This window comes from Dermacentor andersoni, chromosome 5 (assembly GCF_023375885.2).
Source record: "Dermacentor andersoni chromosome 5, qqDerAnde1_hic_scaffold, whole genome shotgun sequence".
In the NCBI taxonomy this organism is placed as follows: Eukaryota; Metazoa; Arthropoda; class Arachnida; order Ixodida; family Ixodidae; genus Dermacentor; species Dermacentor andersoni.
Window position 1 is genome coordinate 135,763,526 of NC_092818.1, and position 20,590 is coordinate 135,784,115.

A 20,590-nucleotide genomic window follows, 5' to 3' on the forward strand; every position below is an offset into this window, starting at 1 on the left:
TGTTGCACGATGTAGTAATTAATATATACAACACAAGAACGACCATGTCACTCAAAGATAGCGCAATAAGAGACCACATGCCTCGGCCTGCCTTCCAGTGTTATGAATAACCATTGTGGGGACGTTTGAAGCTACCTGTGTACATCTGCCCATTAAAAAAATCAGTTTGGGACTTCAAAATCAAGCCTTTTCCTCCAACGCCATTCCTTATACGTTATCTAAACACAACTTAAACGCAAATTATATATATATATATATATATATATATATATATATATATATATATATATATATATATATAGTGCTACGTCTCAACGCCACAAAGGCGTTACTTAGACGTTCGCAAAAAGGCAAACCCCCGTCTATCCATCAGCGCTTATCCAGAGGTCAACGCAGCGTGGACACCGACTCTTGACGGGTCCACCAAAAGCCATCACCCCAGTCATTACCTGACATACTCAACTAAGAATGAAGGGAGCCCCCATCAATTGCTATATACCGAACGGTTTTGTCGCCCTGGGATTCGCAATTAATTAGACGTTTGCCACGAGGAACGCCCGCATCCTATGCTACCGAACAACAACGGCGACCTTGGACTCGTAGGTTGCAATCCTGCTACATATACTATACCATCGGGCTTCGGAGGCGGGGTTACTGCGGGGTGTTGCGAGCATGGGCGTGGTATCGCAATGGAGTCAGTCTTTAGATTCTCTATAGTCGATTCGCCTAGGGAAGCCGTCGGTATTACAAACAGAGACTTTTCCAGCAGTGAGACCGGGGGTCCTGATATGAACTCGGGACGTTTAACCTGCTCCTGCATGGAGTGGCTTCCGTAATAGGAGCCGTGTAACTAAGCCAATAAACCCCTTGTCCTTCATTCTTACAACCTGACATAGCCATCGATGGGCTTGGTGGATTCCTTGTTCTAAGGCCATCCTAAGCCGCAACTACATCTATCTATCTATCTATCTATCTATCTATCTATCTATCTATCTATCTATCTATCTATCTATCTATCTATCTATCTATCTATCTATCTATCTATCTATCTATCTATCTATCTATCTATCTATCTATCTATCTATCTATCTATCTATCTATCTATCTATCTATCTATCTATCTATCTATCTATCTATCTATCTATCTATCTATCTATCTATCTATCTATCTATCTATCTATCTATATCTATATATATATATATATATATATATATATATATATATATATATATATATATACATGATGTTAGTGCAGCATAGAATCACAGGATCCGGCCGGCGCACATGAAATAGTGCAAAGAATAGAAACACGTAGGAAAGATGACTGGACTTTACTGAAGTTTCCTTCCCCGGCAATCGTCGAACTTCGCGCGACTGACGAAGGCTGGGCGCGCTGCCGAAACGTCAGTAAATTCCTGTTATTCTTTCTTCTTGATATTTTGCGATATATATATATATTTCTGTTATTTTTTCTTCTTGATATTTTGTGATATATATATATATATATATATATATATATATATATATATCGATCATTACATAGCAAGGTCTCGAATCCGGTAGCATTATTGCCTTCAAGAAGCATGTGTGGGTTTATTGACCAGTTGCTTTCACCCAAGAAGATCACGTACTCCTGACACCTGCGGCAGAAAAAAATGTTTCATCCGCCATCAACGCCGTGAGTGGTAGCACTAGCTAGCACACCCACGTTTAATTCTTGTAGGTAAAACATAAATACCCCGAAAAGCAGATGGGAATACGGCACCGCAGTAGCTCAATTAGTAGAGCATCGCACGCGTAATGCGAAAACGTGGGTTTGTGGTCCACCTGCGGCCAGTCTTTTTTTTATCCACTTTCATTTCTATTCATTTATCCTTTCTTTAATTCATTTATTAAGTACAAGTGATTTCCCCTATGCTGTCCTTGGTGTCTTTGTTTGTTGGCTTCTTACGATATGACTAATAAATATCGGGCCTTCGGTTTCCTTTCCTCTCATTTATATATATAATAAGAACATAGTATAACGACAATAATAGGTAATTATGCCGGTAATAATGACATACTTGGCTGGTCGGTGAGGGGACAGAATGTTTTGACTGTAAATGTATAAAAAGGTAAGTGGAAGACCGGGGCAAAATATAGGGTGTGTACCACCAAGTATGGGCCCAGTCCTGGCCAGTGCCCCAGAGTGGGTATATGTTACTATGCAACAAGGCATTGCTTTGTTTGTTCAATAACGGCTCACTGATTGATTGGAAGGTAGCCTATATAAGAGCCAGTTGTCCCAATACACAGTTGAGAAACGCGCGCACATGTGCCGGAAACATACGAATTCTAGAAAAGGAAATTGTAAAAAAAAAAAAAAACAGGCCAAACCAGAAAAATCGGCCTGTATGTAAAAGCTTTAAGTAAGAGTTCATGTGCACTGGACAATAAAAAGCGGTACTTGGCATATAACGTAGGCTTTACATTTATCAAGTAGTCCCGGCATCAAACATACATTTCACGTATGCTCATGCATATCTACTATTCAATGCATACTAACAACACTGCTGGCTACGAGGAAATCCCGGAGGGCTGTCAAGGCACACCTCTGTTTGGTAGGGCATGACTATGGAGCATGTACTTTTGTAATGGAAAATTCATGTCTAAGTGGCCTAAGTTATCCTTGAAATGGACACGCTATTAGTCAAACTGTCGACGGTCCATGAGCACGTCACACTTGGTGCAGTTGGAGGTTATCTGCTTTTGTATTCGGTGCAAAGAAATGAGGTGAATAGGCAACGGCCAGTCGTAAACAGTGAAAGAATGGTATCCAATGCACGGCCAATGTTTATTTGGACAGAAAACCGTAGAGTAGGGTAGAGGGGTATAGAAGCAATATTATATGCATCTACATATGTGTCGTAGCCGTCTCTGCGCACACATTTTTTTCGACCTGCTTCTCTTGACATGCATCAAAGAACGCCTTCGTTACCATGACATCGCTGCATCGACGTCTCACACTGTGTATCCGCATGAAATGCTATTTCCATTTCCGCATAGTTTGTACACATTGTAGCGCGTAAGCATTAGCATTGCAGGACATTAAGGATAGCGACCTTCGTGCTGCATAAGCATAAACATTGCGTGAGATTCCACATTGCATAGGATGGAACTAATGACAATTGCATGCATCCAATTTAGTATAGTAAAACTCTTAACTGCTTCACATATATCCCACGTGCGTTGAATGCGCGCGATATTTGAGCACATAAGGCAGAGTCACTGCGTGACTGAGTGTCACAAAAAAACTTGACCTAAACGAAGAACGAAAAGAAGGAGAATAACTAAGACTGTTACGGCGTGTGTTATCATTTTAAAGCTGCACCGCGCGGCCTGTACAACGAGGCGGGTAGCTTCCGTCAAGAAAGCCTTCATAATTCTTATCGCCCCCGCCTTACAGCTCTCTCTAGTAGCCGAAGCACCGGCGTGGAGGTTTCTTGGGCGGAGCTTTGCGGAGGACGGCGGTTCAGACCAACGCATACACTGTACTGTGCTTCGTCTAGAGGTCAGCTATTGCGTGACTACTCGGCAAAACATTCAACATTAAGTTGAAACAGACGACGCTTCCTACTTATTCCTCGGTGTGCCCCCATACCCTTTTTTTTTCTTCGAACATTGGACACGCACCATTAACTACCTAGGCCTGTTATTGTCTGTATAGCTACTGTAGGCAAATACCAGCTAAATGTCTCGGCAACCATATTCTGAAAAAAAAATATTGTATTTATTGAAATAGAGGTAGACCTTTCCTCTTTTTTTTTTCGGAAATGTTAGCCGAATAGAGCCATTTACCATTATTCGTGAGCAAAGAATCTCGACCACTGTTCGTGAACAAAGCTATAGCAATAGTATACCGGGCCAACTGAGTCCCTTTGTCGCACACGCTGTGAAGTGAGCCTGGAAATTATTCAGACTACATGACTTTCATGCCTATCCAATGTACTCGGCGCCTACGAAGCAACCGACGAGGATACACCTTGTGGCATAGACTAACGAGAGTTAGTAGCCACACTTAGGTAAAAGGAAGGTTTGTCATGTTCAAAGTTCCCTTGTTTTTATTTTTTCAAGATATATCGGTCGTGCTAGATGCAATTTAATATTATTTTATTATTTCTCGGCGCGTGCGAGTTCAATATATACAGTTAATACAGCATATTCCTTAATGTTTTCAGCCCTGTACTCGGTGAAATAAGTAGTCTACCTCCAATCACCGGTGAAATTTAACAATAATGCATTGTCAACGTTTAAGCTACCTGCGGGAGGAAAAAAAAACATGGCAAATGCACTGTAAAGTGCACCAAGAAATCACACGTTTCCAAAGTGTGGACTATATTAGGGGCTTGCGAATAGTAATTTTTTTAGACTTAATGGAATTATAATCGAATAGTGTCAGAAGTGAATCGAATCGAATATTGAATACTTTTGTAATAATGAACAGCTGTTTTCATCATTAATAAAAAAAGCCATGTTCACATCTAAATCGGTAGAAAGTACCAGTCATTATACTACAAGTTATGAAGCCTTGAAAAACATAAATGGGGCGTTAGAAAAAAATTCGCCGCTTGTTCGTATGCTCGGGATCTTTCTACGAGTGCGAATGATCGCGTTCTCGTGTTTTCGTCTACAACGGAATTTACGGCAAACTTAGCTGCAATTTTATACATTCATTTAGGGACATTATACGATTACGAAACATTCCAGAACTATTGTAAAAATGTTCGTATTTACGAACAGAGGCTATTCGTAAACAGAATCAGAAAAGGCACTATACGATTCGTCATTTGAAAGTTTCGTATGTTCGCGCAGACCTAGTCTCTAAGATGTGGTAGACGTTCACAAATTTCGCATAGCATTCACCGGATTGTAGAAGGATTGTTAGACTTTTACTGTTGCAGTAATCATTTGTCGTGCAACAAAATGAACTGATTCAACCGAAACAAAAACCAAGAAGACCGCAAAAAAGGGCTGCTTGTTTTGTTAGTAGAAGCGTAGGGAGTTGCGAATTATTGTCTAACGTTATTTGTGGGTATTTTACGTCAGTAATTTGTCATTTTCCTGGCCTCGTTTCTTGGTGTCGGTAATGTTTGGTCCGGGTGCTGTTATCTCGCCACGCTGCACCTTCGTAGCGTTGTGCGGCGCTGTGCTGCTTTGTCGTGTGCCGTTTCGTCACAGCGCCATTTCGTAAATGTTATCACGTCCAGTGTTATTCAGTTGTGCCCATTTTCCTCTGCATAAGCATTCGGACCACGTTGCATGCGTGGCCAAAATGCTACACCGTTTCAACATTGTTCGCTTATCGCCTCACGGTGTGCATGTAGCGTGGGGCGATGGGCTAATACCATAATCGCATCGCCACTGCGGTGTCGTTTTGGACGTACGCACAACGACAGGGTAAATAGCCATAAAGGCCGGCGTGGGAAGCAGATACAAGACAGTAACGCAACCGAGGAGGCCCCAAGCGACGAGTGCAACGGCATCTACGGCAAGACAAGCTAACAGGGGTCCCACCGGTAATGTTTGCATGGTCTAATGCAGCGACAGGCATGGTCACATTACGCCGGGGGCTGTGCGCTATCCAAACAGCCCACGCGTAATCCAAAGTGTTCGCGTTAGCTCGGACCTCCTTGCTGCGGAGGGGTATTAGCTTTTCTCGCCCATCTAGCATCTCCTGCACATACGTACAGGCACACTTACTGATACACATGTGTACATCGACGCAGGGGTCTTATGGATGTGGAAGTTTGTGTCGCACTCCAGAAGCAGTGCACAGAATTTCCAGAAAAAAACGAGTCGGAAAGAAAGGAGGACACAGATTTCACAGTGTGAGATTTGTCGGGCGCAAGTTAGGTGCAGTTTACGCATGCGCAAAACATACGTAAAGCGGGTCCCGCACAGTATATCGTATTGCCGTAAGCAGGCAGAGGTTGCGCAACCATAAATGTTAAATTAGGAATTTTTCGCATATTTCTAGAGCTATTCCTCGCGGCTGTATTCTGACACTCTAACATTAATAAAAAATGTGACGCGTGTACTGAAACTTCAGGCAGCCACTTAGGCTGCCTGAGTGGTTGCTGATGTGCAGAGAGAGAGAGAGAGAGAAGTTTAATGATACGAAATGCTGAGAGGCCGGCCTGAGGTATATTCCTCTAGCCAGCTACTCGGCATTGGGGGAAGGGGGAGAGGGAAAGAAAGAGAGAAGAGGTGCATGATGGGTGACGATGACGATAGAAGGAAGATGTAGAACATATCGCAAGCAATTTGGCATGCTCAAAGTCTGCAATCCAAGCCCGTAGTTTTTAAAAAGTTCAGTAATGCCTGAATGGCCTTGAAACTTGATCGAGCATCTGGCCAAGGGCCTAAAATAACGTCCTCCGACAACGGCGCGCTGGCGAGACGCGTAAGGTCGTTGTCCAACCTTACACGCTCTTCCACGTACTTAAGGCAGTCACAAAGCACATGACCTATAGTCTCAGTCACATTGCACACCTCACAGTGTGGAGACTCGGTGCGTCGCATGAGGTGCACGTATCCGCGCGTAAACGCTACCCCCAGCCTTAGTCTGTGCAGAAGACTGGCACCGCTTCGATGTGCAGTGGTCAACAAACTAACGCAACTGCCGCCAGCGCGCGCTATTCCATCAATCACTCATTAGGTTTAGGATATTCGCAACATAATCTCATCACGAAATCTCGCCCTGGGCCACACGTGGCCCTGGCCTGATGTTCAGTCTGTAATGTTCGAGGTCATTCACTAAAGGGGATTTAAGTATTACTCCTAGCAGATTAAAGATTATAAAACTATCAATATTGCTGCAGTTTGCCCAAGAGACTAAATGCAGCAGTCTGTAGCTAGCCACGCGGTCAGCGGAAACTCCACTCGGACAGAAAAGTGGATGCTCCCGCGCCATCCTGCAACCAATTAGGTTTCGCTCTGGGCTGGCTCTTGCAGCATCTCGTTATACCGTCACCGATGCCACATCGGATAAATATGTGTTGGCGCGGTTACATACATAGATATCATTAGGTGGACCGTGAGCTCTCAGTGTTCTTTACTCCTGATTGCTACATCGCGCGGGGGGCACCATCGTCCTATCATCACCCAGTTTCGAACACTAACCCGAGTGACCAAGTATGCCGGTTATCGCAGTTGCACGTATGACTGTAATGGTGGCTCAGGTGCCTGCGATGTTACAGAACGCGTCGCGCGCGGCGGTCCTAGAACCCCAGTAAGAGCGTTCTCAGTCGCTTCACCTACGTGTATAGCAGTCATATCTGTATCCGTAATTTCTTGGCCCAGAGAGAAAATAAAGAAAATAAAGTGTGTTTCCGCCGACGTTTAATTCACTGTTAATGAGCTAGAAAATTGCGTTATCACTGAAACCCGCTGTATAACCCCTGCCGACGTGGTAATACGAGACCGTGAGAGTAAGAAAGCACCGATTGCTTGTTTGGTTGAGAAAACTTTACTGAGGCCCTGCAAGCCGCGCATTAGCCCGCAGCGGACGACTCCCATAAAGCACCAATACTGGGATAATTTAGAACGGTAATTGTGGGCAAATGATGAAAGACCGTTTCATAGGAAGGACTGAGAGACAACTAAAGTGAACGTACTCGTACCAATATTTTATGCACATTTGAAATTTGCTTTTCTGAAGTGAAAAGAAAAGAATGTTATGGCAGTGCCTTGTCCTACAATATTAAAAAAAAGGTGCCGATGCGATGTCAGAGATGTATAGCAACCAATAAAAATCCATGTTTTATTCCAACTGTGTTCCAAACTTTGTCTTTTTTAGTTTAGACCTATCCATCAAGTTTTTTACCAGCAGCATAAGATTTTAAGCAAGCTTTTTAAGCGAAACTAACTATGTATAACTTGTATTATTAATGCTTTCAATATTGATCTAAGATTACTTTGCGCTCATTTTGCACATAAATTTAGAAGCCTTGTCAACTTTATCCGCCATGCGACTTGCAAAGATAAAATCGCACCTGGACCACTTCTAGGAAATTCACCTGGGCCGGTATTCTGTAGCGATGCCTTTTCCGATTCTATGCTTTTTCAGGCTTTTCGCGCTAGACCAGTGGTCAGAGCGACAGTCTGCGCACATTACCAACGGGATCAGGCGGCCGTGTGTGGTGGATGATAAGAACAGCATAGAATAAGGCATAAAGCATCGCTACAAAATAGCGGCCCTGGTGACTTACTGAAATTAGCTTTTAAAGTCGATCCATGGCCGGACTTCTTCCTAGAGCCCTGTCTTCCTGCCACTGGTTAAGGCATTGTCGCTATTGCACTGTAAAAGTCATGCGATTCGCAGAGAAAATGAGAGGGCCATCGAAAAAAACATTGAACGGGTAAATCTGAAATAAACTGCGTGAACTCTTGCACATACGGTCGCACTCTAACAATAGTCAGTAACACAACAGTTCGTCATAAGTTTTGATGGGGATGTCAGGAAGGAAGATTCAGTAACAGTAGTGCTAGAATTCACCGTTCCCCTTGTGCAGCCAGCGCTGAGTGCATAACTCAGAATAGTACATAGAGAGAGAGAGAGAGAGAAGGGAAGACAGAAAGGCAGGGAGGTTAACTAGACTGAGTCCAGTTTGCTACCCTACACGTGGGGAGGGGAATGGGGAGTGAAAGAGGGAGAGAGAGAACTTAGGTATAGGATGTCTACAGTCTGGCACTCAAGTCTGTTTCCCTCAGGTAGCGAAAAAGCGCTCGAACTGCTTTCTGGGCCAATGAACTATGAGGCCAGGCCCCCAAGATCTTCGCTTCCGTAAATGGCCTGTCATCCAGTCTATTTAAGGCACACTGGAGAGTCTCGCGTTGATTATCGAAGCGAGAACAGTGGCACAGAAGGTGACTGATGGTCTCTTCACACTTGCACTTCGCGCACATTGGTGAATCCGCCATTCCAATACGATAGCTGTAGGAGTTGGTGAATGCTACTCCTACCCACAGCCGACACAGCAGTGTTGCGTCACGTCGTGGAAGGTTCGCTGGTAATGTAAGTTTCAGTGATGGGTCGAGGCTGTGTAAACGACACTTAGAGTTCTGAGGTGTATGCCAGCAACCTAACGTGATTGTACGAGCGAGACTGCGAAGCTCTCTTGCAGCGTCGACTCTGGATAAAGGTATAAGGAGTGTCGGTGAGCCAGCCTGGGCACGTCGGGCAGCGTCATCGGCGAGGTGATTACCAACGATGCCACAATGTCCCGGCAGCCACTGAAATATGATATTATGTCCTCTTTCAGAAGCGCAATGGCAGGTTTCGTGGATTTGTGACACCAGCTGTTCATAATTGCCACGTCGTAAACTTCTCAAGCTCTGGAGGGCTGCTTTCGAGTCACAAAATATTGCCCATTTGTTGGGCGGTTCTTTTTCAATGTATTCGACAGCAGCGCGAAGAGCGGCCAGTTCAGAGCCTGTAGATGTCGTTACGTGTGATGTCTTAAACTTGATGACGACCGATTGAGATGGTAGAACAACGGCGCCCGTAGAATTTTCCGAGACGGAACCATCCGTGTAAACATGAATGCGGTTAGAGTATGAACAATGCAGAAGTTCCAATGTGATCTGCTTGAGAGCCGCGGTGGTCAGGCTAGCTTTCTTCACTATTCCTGGAACAGCAAGGTACACAGGAGGCTTCTTCAAGCACCACATAGGGGATGGCGTTCTTGTTGCGGGTGAGTGCCTCAAAGACAAAGAGTGCCGGTTAGCCGCAATTGATCTGGAGAACGCTGCCCTGGGTCTTTTCTCAGGCAATCGAGCGAGATGGTGGTCAGGGACTCTGGATATATGGCGAACATGCACCCGGAGCGCGTCGATATCTATATAGGTCCTTATTGGGTGGTCTCTCGCGGTGGCAATTGTTCCCACGGTTGAAGCATTTCAAGGTAGCCCCAGACATGTTCGAAGGGCTTGGCCTTGAATGCTCTGTAGGACATGGATGTTAGTTTTGTTAGCATTGGACAGCACTGGTGCGCTGTATCGCAAGTATCCTAGGAAGAGCGTCCTGTATAGTTGAAGCATAGATGCCACGGATGTGCCCCACGTTTTACCGGCGAGAAACCTTAGCATATGGGAGATAGAAGTAAGCCTCTTCTTCAAATATGTGATGTGGGGGCTCCATGAAAGGTCTCTGTCTATAATAACGCCTAGTAATCGGTGAGTTTTTACGTAGGAAATTGGTTGGTGGTCAATAGAAATGGGGTACCAGGTCATGGGCTTGTGGGTAAAGGCGACTAAGGCGCACTTCTCGGTCGAAATGCTGAGGCCTTGCGCACGCAGGTACGATGATGTTAGGGTCACGGCTTTTTGGAGCCGTGCACGCACCTGGAGACGTGTAACTGTCGAGACCCATATGCATATGTCGTCAGCATATATGGAAAGGTTTACTGTATGTGGTAGAACGTCGGCAAGGCCAAGGATTGCAAGGTTGAACAAAGTGGGGCTAAGAACCCCACCCTGAGGGACGCCACGGTAAGTGTAATGGTCAGCAGTTCGGCCATCTGCACTGTGCACAAAGAAGGATCTTTTGAATAGATAGCTCCGAATCCACCGAAACATGCGTCCACCTATTCCATTATTTTCCAGGGCATCAAGGATGGCTTCATGCGTTACAGTATCATAGGCGCTTTTCACGTCGAGGAATAGTGCAACCGATATACGCTTGTGGTGTTTTTCCTGTTGTACAGATGAGACTAGGTCGATGACGTTGTCAATAGAGGAACGGCCTCTTCTAAAACCAGCCATGGCATCGGGGTATACGTTGTGGCGCTCAAGATACCATTCTAGGCGGGTGAGAATCATTCTTTCCATGACCTTCCCAACACAGCTGGACAGCGCAATGGGTCGGTAGGACGCCAGGTCAAGTGGCGACTTTCCAGGCTTCAGGAGTAGTATCAAGCGGCTGGACTTCCACCGCTCAGGAACGACGCCATCATTCCATGACTGGTTATAACATTCCAGCAGTCTGCTTCGGCCATCTTCACCTAGGTGGCATAAAGCAGCGTAGGTGATGCCATCTGGTCCTGGCGACGATGAGCGCCTGCATGAGGCCAGAGCAGCGTCCAATTCCTCAAGTTATAGCTGACTATTACGCTTAACAGCTAGTAATTTTCGAAAAAGCGCAGGTCGATGAAGTATCGTTTGCTAAATAAATATAGCATTATGGTCATTACTCACATGAACAACATAGAGCCTTTGAAATTCTCAACCCTCGCTCCAAGCGCGAGCTGAAGAGATCATCAGTCACCTTCTGTGCCACTGTTCTCGCTTCGATAATCAACGCGAGACTCTCCAGTGTGCCTTAAATAGACTGGATGACAGGCCATTTACGGAAGCGAAGATCTTGGGAGCCTGGCCTCACAGTTCATTGGCCCAGAAAGCAGTTCGAGCGCTTTTTCGCTACCTGAGGGCAACAGACTTGAGTGCCCGACTATAGACATCCTACACCTAAGTTCTCTCTCTCCCTCTTTCACTCCCCATTCCCCTCCCCACGTGTAGGGTAGCAACCTGGACTCAGTCTGGTTAACCTTCCTGCCTTTCCGTCTTCCTTTCTCTCTCTCTCTCTCTCTCTCTTCGCCAGATGCCTAACACATCCCCGCCGTGGTTGCTTAGTGGCTTTGGTGTTGCGCTGCTAAGAGCGAGGTCGTGGGATCAAACCCCGGCCATGGCGGTCGCATTTCGATGGGGGCGAAATGCAAAAAATACCCGCGTACTTACATGTAGGTGCACGTTAAAGGTCCCCAGGTGGTCAAACTTGGCCCGGAGTCCTCCACTACACCGTGCCTCATAATCAGAGCGTGGTTTTATCACATATAACCACATAACTTTTTTTTGCTAACACAATTTTTTACGTGAGCTATAATATGGATACCTTTCACACAAGAAGCGCCATCCCTTTTCGGGATGCTTAGAGTGTTCCCTCGTGCGAGTGCACAAACGAGCCCGCGTGTACGTGTGCATGCACAGCGTGTTATTTCCGTTCGCGTGCCGTCTTTGTACCTGTCGCATAAAGAACATTCATATCTGCTGCGCTCTATAGACGCGAGTGTTCCCGGTGTCTGGGTGACGTCATCTTTTCAATTCCTTCGTGTTTTTGCGCGGATGTCACAGTATTAAGTTTCGTTGTTTTCTTTGTTGCTTGTTTCTTGTTTTCTTCATATATAAGCCTATTGCTGTCGAATAATATGTAGTCTGAAGACAGCGCTTCGGCTTCGTTACCTTCGCGTTTCTTCTGTCCCTTGTTCATGTAGTGCGATATTCGCCATCATGACATGACTGAGCTGTTACAACTTGGCGAAATTGCCACTGTTCCGCTACTTATTGTCTGTATACATCGTGGCGCGAGCACGGCAAGGCAACTTTTTTTATGATAAAGCCTTCCGAAATCCAATGCATCGTCTGCGGCATAACCCTCCCTTCAACTGAAATCACTGCACAGAAACTTCAGGCATGTTCTCATACACCCGTTTTATACCTTCTATCCCTATTTCGTTTAATTGGCCTAAAGTGTACGAACGGATAGGAGCTTGCGTGTTCTGTACATAATCGTGATCGGTTGCGATCGACTCAGTCACCGTTCACTTACCTTTGCATCCGAAGCTCGCTGTTCGTTGTGCTACTAGCATTCTACAAACGGCTACACACACACACAAAAATAAAAAATAAAGCGGTACTCCCACGCAATCAAGCGTATATCGTTTGACTCATTCCACGGAGCTAAACAGCGTTTCTTTTTTTTTTTTTTTGCTAAACATCCCTCCGTCTTCTCATTCAAGTCAAAGTTTCTCACAACTGATAACTAGAAACGGGTAGGCAATGCAATGATAAATATACTCTCCCCACTGCGTGCATGAGTGATGACTAGAAATCGGGATCTGCAGAAATTTTCCAGAAGCAAGCTTTTGTGTCGCTCTTCGAACGAACGAAAAATGTGGCAAGTGGAGATAAGGCACAGCCTGGGTCCTCAAAAGCATTCTCAGTTGCTCAATAATTGACGGTTGAAGTGCTAAGCATTATTCCTGATTTTGAACTGAGGGCAGAAAGAAAACGGAATGAAGCATCCCGCAAAATAAAGAAACAATTCATCTATAGTACCAAATGAATCAACAAACGTTGTTTATTTGCTCCAAATCGACCTTGCGCGTTGATTCCGTATCAGTTTCCAGCCATCCGGTTCTTCGCTCTCATGATTTATTCTACTGCAAAGGCAATCAGGAAAACTTATCCTCTATGACAGAGCAGCGACGTCAAAAACTGATGAATGGGATTGCGCGCTGCAAGGAACGCAAATAAATTAGCCGAAGTAAGCCCACCGAAGGGCAATTTATTAGACGTATGTAATTCCTTACGCGCAAAGATTGGGCTGCGATCTTCGGACTCCGCGTGGCCGTAATCGATTTGGATGGACCACAATTTTCTCGCCGTCACGCGGACGCTATCAACACGTAAGAGAGAAGTGACGGTTGATGAGCAGTGAGTGCTATCTCGACTCGCACGGCTAGCAAAAACTTGGAGCTCGACAATGTGTGCTCTACGATCATTTCCGTGTGCAATATGACTTTCTCTTATCTTAGAGACCAGCAGTGTACGTCGCATCTGCAGAACAAAACAACAATATTGCCTCGTCATGCTGCAGCTGCAAAAATCTTAGAGGCTTTATCGGGTATCCAGTGCTTACGGAAGGAAAATATTGCAGCAGCCGTATTATAGTTTGTCGCCTTTTAGCTCAGCGCACAGCAGACACTACAGTCGCTTAACTACAGTCGCTACAGGCTTAACGGGCGCCGTCTACCAAGAACCCCTGGTTCTATATAGCTTGCATCTGAGCATGACCAGCCACAGTGTTGTCACTGAATTAATTTTAGTTACCGAGGTTTCAAAAGCTGCAATCGCCGGCGATTGCCGATCGCATAATAAGGGAGCAGCAAATCAGCGTAAGCAGCAAATCACTGAGGGGAGGTTGCTTCGACCCATGGTATTTGTAATTTTTCTCTGCGGCCCATCGGCGGCTTTCTCAGGCGATCACCATCGATCGCAGCTTCTGAAGCCTCGGTAACCGGCTACAGCAACAAACAAACAAAATTTTGGAACTTTCATGAGTGTTGTGGCACATGCTCAGATGCAAGATATCCATAACCAAGTGTTGTTGGTAGACGGTGCTAGTGCAGCTGAAAGTATACGCCGTCCGAGAGAAAGAGAGGGATAGACATGGGCTGTGAAAAGCAGGGAGGTAAACCGGAGGGCTTCTGATTGGCTACCCTGCACTGGGGAAAGGAAAAAAAAAAAACGAAAAGCACAAGGAATAGCGGAGAGATAAAGCAATGGCACGAAAGAAAAATAAATAGAGAAACTTGGGGACCGTCCACGAGAGCTATAATTTCTAGGCACTCGAAAGCTCTAGAGAAATGTGCTGATGACTGTACGCGAAGAATAGGTCAGTTCAGGGTAATGGGCATTGATTGTTAACCGCTTTTATTACGTGTTATCGCTTTTTGACCTGGAGACTTATGCGACGTCGACGTATTGCCGCGTTTTTTTATTTTTTTGTCGAAGATTAGCTAGAAGTTTCTCAACCTTCTGTTAAGGCTAAAAGGCGAGAATCACCTCTGTCCTCAGACACCGCTCATTAAATTCTACCTGGGAGGAGTGGGGCGAAGGGGGGGTGGAATAAACTAGACATAACCAAACAAATCAACTTGTACATAACTACATTGGCAACACAGCGTTAAAAGCACCAGGATATAAGTAAAAAATAATAATAAAAAGCTGTAAATAAAGGATCACGCAAAGTTTTATTCGCTCTCCTACCGCCTATGTTACTGACGCGTCGGTCTTTTCTGCCTTCGAAGTGACACGGGCCGCGACCAGGGTCTTAGTTTTATTTTGAACGCTCACGCTATCGCAACAATAATAATAATGCCACGCCTAGTTCTTTACCGGTTTCTGGCGTTTGTTTTCGCCAAATTACCGCTGTTATTAAAATGTCACTCGGCTCAAGGCACGCCTTCGGCATCTGAAATTTATTTCATGTTGCTGCCAATTTTGCAGCAAAGTAAGCCTGTCCGATCGTATTACGCACCATCGTGGGCAGTTCCGTGCATTCTCATATACACGCGAGCACAAGAACTTATACTGATATGTAGGGTATAAACATCTACGGCTATAAATAGCGAAAACCATTGACCTGTAAGATTAGGTTTGAAGAGCGGCGACTTTGCTCCTAGCTATCGTTGTGATGTGAGTGTTCTAATTTTCCTGGGCACAAGTTCTTGGAAATAAAGAGCTAGCCTGAATTCACACTCTTACCGCTGTTTGTCATCTGCGTCGCATTACAACGTGTTAATAATAATATTCAGCTAACCGTGTCCGGAACGGTCGGCTGGTATTTTTTTTTTCCCACTCGGAATACGCTGCTCACGGAATCGAACGTCTCAGTTCATGGCTAACTAACGAGCACGTTTTCGTTTTCACCACCTGCAGTAGATGCGATATCACCGTTATGCTGGCTCGTACGTTTTCATTAATTAAATCATTCACACATTCTTTCATTTTTATTTCCTGAAAGCCCCCCAAGGAGGTAGTAGATAAGGGTGGGTTTCTACAGAATAAAATATTAATTAAATTATGGGGTTTTACGTGCCAAAACCACTTTCTGATTATGAGGCACGCCGTAGTGGAGGACTCCGGAAATTTCGACCACCTGGGGTACTTTAACGTGCACCTAAATATAAGTACACGGGCGTTTTCGCATTACAGAATAAGATATAGTTGTCAGAAAAATTCAATGTGAAAGATTACTCGTTCCACATTGCATGAAGGCTGATGGGAACGTGATAGCAACGATGTTGTGGAAGATGCCGTTCCACTTAGCTCAGAGTTCGCATCACCTTTAGTTACCAGATTTGTCACCTTTTGACCAGACCGAATGACCAGGAGTTCCACTTGCCACCTTTTATTTTTTTTTTCACCAGACACTGTCAAAGGCACCGTACACCACGTGGATGTTTACGCAGCTCGCACTTCAGCGCTCGCGAAAAAATACAGGCTGTCTTTATTCTTGCACTAAAAACACCTTGGCTGTCATTAATTTTTTTTTCAATAAAATCAAATGTAAATGAATATTTCATCCACGAAGTGGAGAAATAGGTGAAGCGGTGGGTGGTCGTGCCTGCCCGAATTCAACGTCGCCGCCGCTTATGCTTGTAGTTTTCAGGAAAAAAAATATTATAATGATTGGGCTATGTCCGGCTTTCCCAGTCGGCGCAATGAAGCACGCAAGAACAGCGACGGCCTTCAAGCGCGTTGTTTTTTTTTATGCAGTATCTTTAAGGGCACCGTTACGCAGAAAATTGTCTTGGTCCAAAACTATAGATTACATTTGTAGTAAAGCGTTAAAAAAACTTGGTTACATCCGCCAGTCTTTGTCTGCTGCTCCAAGGAACAGTAAATTAGTAGTATACAAAAAACTGGTTCGCCCAATTTTAGAATATGCTTCCATCGTATGAAACCCATATAAATAATGCGATATTAAATGTGTTGAATCGGTCCAGAGGAAGGCAATTCATTTTCTTTACCGTCGCTTCGACCGAGACTTTTCACGTCAGCTGCTTTTGCTGAATTAAACCTTCAGTTCCTTTCTAGAAGGCGACACATAGATTCTGTGAAGATTTCCTCTACTTATAAGAACTCTCTTTGTCACCTATTCGATACCCCCCCCCTCCTCCTTTTTTTTTAACGCCTGCTTGCCTGACTTCAAATAGAGCTTACCATGCCTCTAATGTTAGACCACTCCATCCACGCACTAACACTGTCAAATACCGTTTTTGCCCCGCATGATTGAACACTGGAATTTGTTACCTGCCGAAGTTCGTTTGTTACTCATTTCTCAATTTTTAAATGTTATTGCTGATGTATAGTTCCTTTACATTCTTAAATTTCTATGTTCCTGTTCTGCATATCATAATTAGTTCTACTGGCATGTACACCTACTCCTTCCATAGCCCTAATGGGCTGCAGTATGCATAAATAAAAATAAAATAAAATAAAAAAATATCCGGTGTCGTCGGCCTTGTTCTTGCCTTGACCGTGCGTTGGATGTGAACGAAAACTCCCGATGGAAGCAAACAAATAATTAAATTCGCAAATAGGTCAAAGAATATTCGCATTTACACCAAATTTCTCAGAGACGTTCCTGTAACCAAAGGAAAGTAATTTAGCTGAAGAGAAAATTGGGATTTTAGGTGGAAATCGAACCTAGTATCTTCGGAATGCGAAACCGCCACGAAGGCTCATTTGTTCAAGCTTGCAAAAGAGGGTCGTAGTGAATGTTTTATGGTCTTTCACTTAGTAAAGTGTCACAGAGAAATGTACTGTTGCGTTCGTGGTAATTATGGGTGCTGTAATTAAGAATGAGATAATTCGACTGAAGTGCATGCGAGTGTTGGGGTGGATCATTTTACTTTTTTTTTTTTTTTTATTGCGATAAAGGCTTGCCCTTAAGGCATAATTCTTGGAGCTTATATGTATATTATATGTGTGCTGTGAGGCCTGTGTTGTGTATGAATTGAAGCAGTGTTTTGTGGAATCTGTTGTCATGTATCCAGCGGTCATAGCTGGTTGTCACACTGTAGCGGAGGCCGGCTTGCAGTAGGAGACGCGAGCGTTCCGATTGTAAACCCGTACATGTCCATATTAGGTGGTATGCATCTGATTCCACCACAGGAATGGAGCAGTATGGACACGTAGCACCCAGTGGTAAATGCGACCAGTTCCACCTTGAGACAACAGCCGGTGTAAGGGCCACCCCGGCCCGAAGCCTCCTAAGCACAACTTCCTCCGCCCTAGTAAGATGAAGGGGGAGGGAGCAGACACACGGTGGGATAAGAGCGCGTGTGTCCTGCCGGAGAACATTTTTACGGGCTCGCAGCGAGTTACGGGGTTGGGGTGGGAGGGGAATAGGTGGAGGATCAGGATTAGGAGGACAGTGTGCCAGCTGGTCAGCAGCAATGTTGTGAGGGTTTGCTGAATGGCCTTGAATCCAGTGTACCTTGACGCAAGTAGCTGTCTTACTATTCATAGTGTGTATTCTTTCGCAGATTTCCATCGCCTTATCAACCTTCTTGAGTTCCTGAATAGCCGCTAAAGAATCAGTGAAGATATCTAGTTGCTTGATGGTAGGCAGCTTAGATGTCGCATCTTGCACAGCGTCGTGGATGGCTTGAAGTTCCATTACTAGAGCGCTGGCTTCCGTAGATAAATAGCGGTGGTGGCCGGTGATGAAATTATGCGTAGTACTCAGGAATGATGTCCTTCCGCCGTCTGGGAGAATGGCAGCATCCGTATAGACTTTGCAGGTGTTAACGCATGATGCATCGACTTTGTTGTGTTCGTCAATAATAAATGTTGTATCGCTGCGTCGTAACTTCGTTGGCTTATTAGTTGTGATGCTGGTGAATTCCCAGGGAGGCATTGGATAGGGCTGATTGTCAATCCGAGAGCCGCGGTGAAAATGAGCATGCAACGCAGCGACAGCCGGAATAAGTTGCTTTTTTATTTCACGTGCTTTTTCACGTTGCAAAATTAGCTCTGCAATTGTGTTGAGCTGGGCATGTTCCTGTAAGGTTGGTATCGGAGTGATGCGGGGCAGTGCTGTGATTGTGCGCATAGCATCGCGATTAATCGTCTCCAACTGTGCCAGCTGTGCCAAAGTCAGCCGTTGAAATTGTGCTTGATATAAAATTCGTGGCTGCAAGACTGCACGCACCAACCGTCGAGCTACGTCAGTACGAGCTCCAGCTGCTTTTGCTGCAATGCGACGAATAAGGTGAAGTGTTTTTGTCGAACTCTGTCTGGTTTTACGGAGCCAGTGTGCACCACTGCCGGATTGGTGAATATCGAGACCCAGTATGCGGATCTCAGAAGCCTCAGGGATTGTCACTGCGCCGAGTCTAAATGTGAAGGGGTGCTGCGTGATTCTTGTGCGTCCTTTCTTGTTGGCCACCACAACATAGCTTGATTTTTGGGCGGAAATGTCCAATCCTGCTTTCCGAGCGTAGTTGTTCAGCACATCAAGGGCTTCTTGAAGCTGTTGAGTTTGTCTAGATAAATCTTTATGCACGGACCACAAAGTGACGTCATCCGCATAGATTAAGAACCTCACATCCGGAATCCGATGTAGCTGCCAGGCCAGAGGTATTAAAGCAACGTTGAAGAGAAGAGGAGCCAGAACCGAACCTTGTGGGACTCCTCTGTTCGATGTGAAGTATCCCTCTTGCCTTCCATCTACTCTAATCGCAAATGTGCGATTCTGAAGGAATGAGTAGATGAATCTTATCACCCGCGGTGGAAGTCCCAGGTCGATGAGGTTAGATATAATGATTTCATGGTCGATATTGTCATAAGCTTTCGTTATGTCTGTTGCTACTACCGTGCGCACAGCATGACTGTGTGGAGAAACCTGTAAAACATCGTCTGATAACATAGAAAGGCCGTCTTCAGTTCCCAAGTAAGAACGGAATCCAATTTGAGCAGGATGATATTTATCGTGGCGTTCAAGCCACCAGGAAACTCGTGTGGCCAGCATCTTTTCAGCGAGTTTGCAGACAGTTGAGGTTAGTGAAATTGGGCGTAAAGACTGCAGGCTATTTGGAGACTTTCCTGGTTTCGGAATCGCGACAACAATTGAATGCTTCCAATCAGGTGGAACGTTTCCAGTCTCCCATACTTTATTAATAGCCTGAAGAAGTGCGTCGAGAGCTGCTCCTTCCATGTTCTTGAAAACCTCATAAGGAATACCATCGGGACCAGGTGTTGTTCGTTGCTTCGAAGTTTCAATCGCCGCTATTAGTTCGGCCATGTTGAAAGGGCTGGATATTTGGGATTTAGAGGTTGTGGCAGACTCATCAATATCGGGGCAGTTTATAGGTGACGCTTGATCGTATTTCGGGAAAAACGCTCTAGCAGCGTGTTCTGCAAATTGATGTGGCGAACTCTGCATCGCTAACCTAACGCTCGCTGCAGGGTCAGGTTGCTTATGACCGCGTTCCATTGACCGGAACGTACGCCAAAGTGCTCTGTTTCCAATGCCCGATCCAAGATTCTCGCACCACTCATACCATCGTCGTCGAGAAAGTTGCTTTTCGTGCTGACGCGCCTTCGCCGCTATATGGTTAGCACGTGCACGGCTACCTGGTGCATCGGGATTCCTCGACGCATACAATTCTGCCTGACGTCGCTTTGCCCAAAGTTGCAAAAGGGTGAGGTCCGGTTGAGGTTGTTCCTCGTCAACTGTGGTCACAGTGGTGTTCCTCCGTAGCAGTTCTTGCAAAGCGGGAAGAATGAATGAATGTATGCATATATGTATATGTGATGCATCGATAAGCAGGTTGTGTTCTGACTTGGTAAAGAGCCTTAGAGAAACGTACTGACGCGTACATAGTAAATATAGGTATGCTAATTAGGAATGAAGCAATTAGACTGATGCAGAGGCGTGTGGTTGTACGTTGCATCTAAACGACCGGATGCATGTGTATA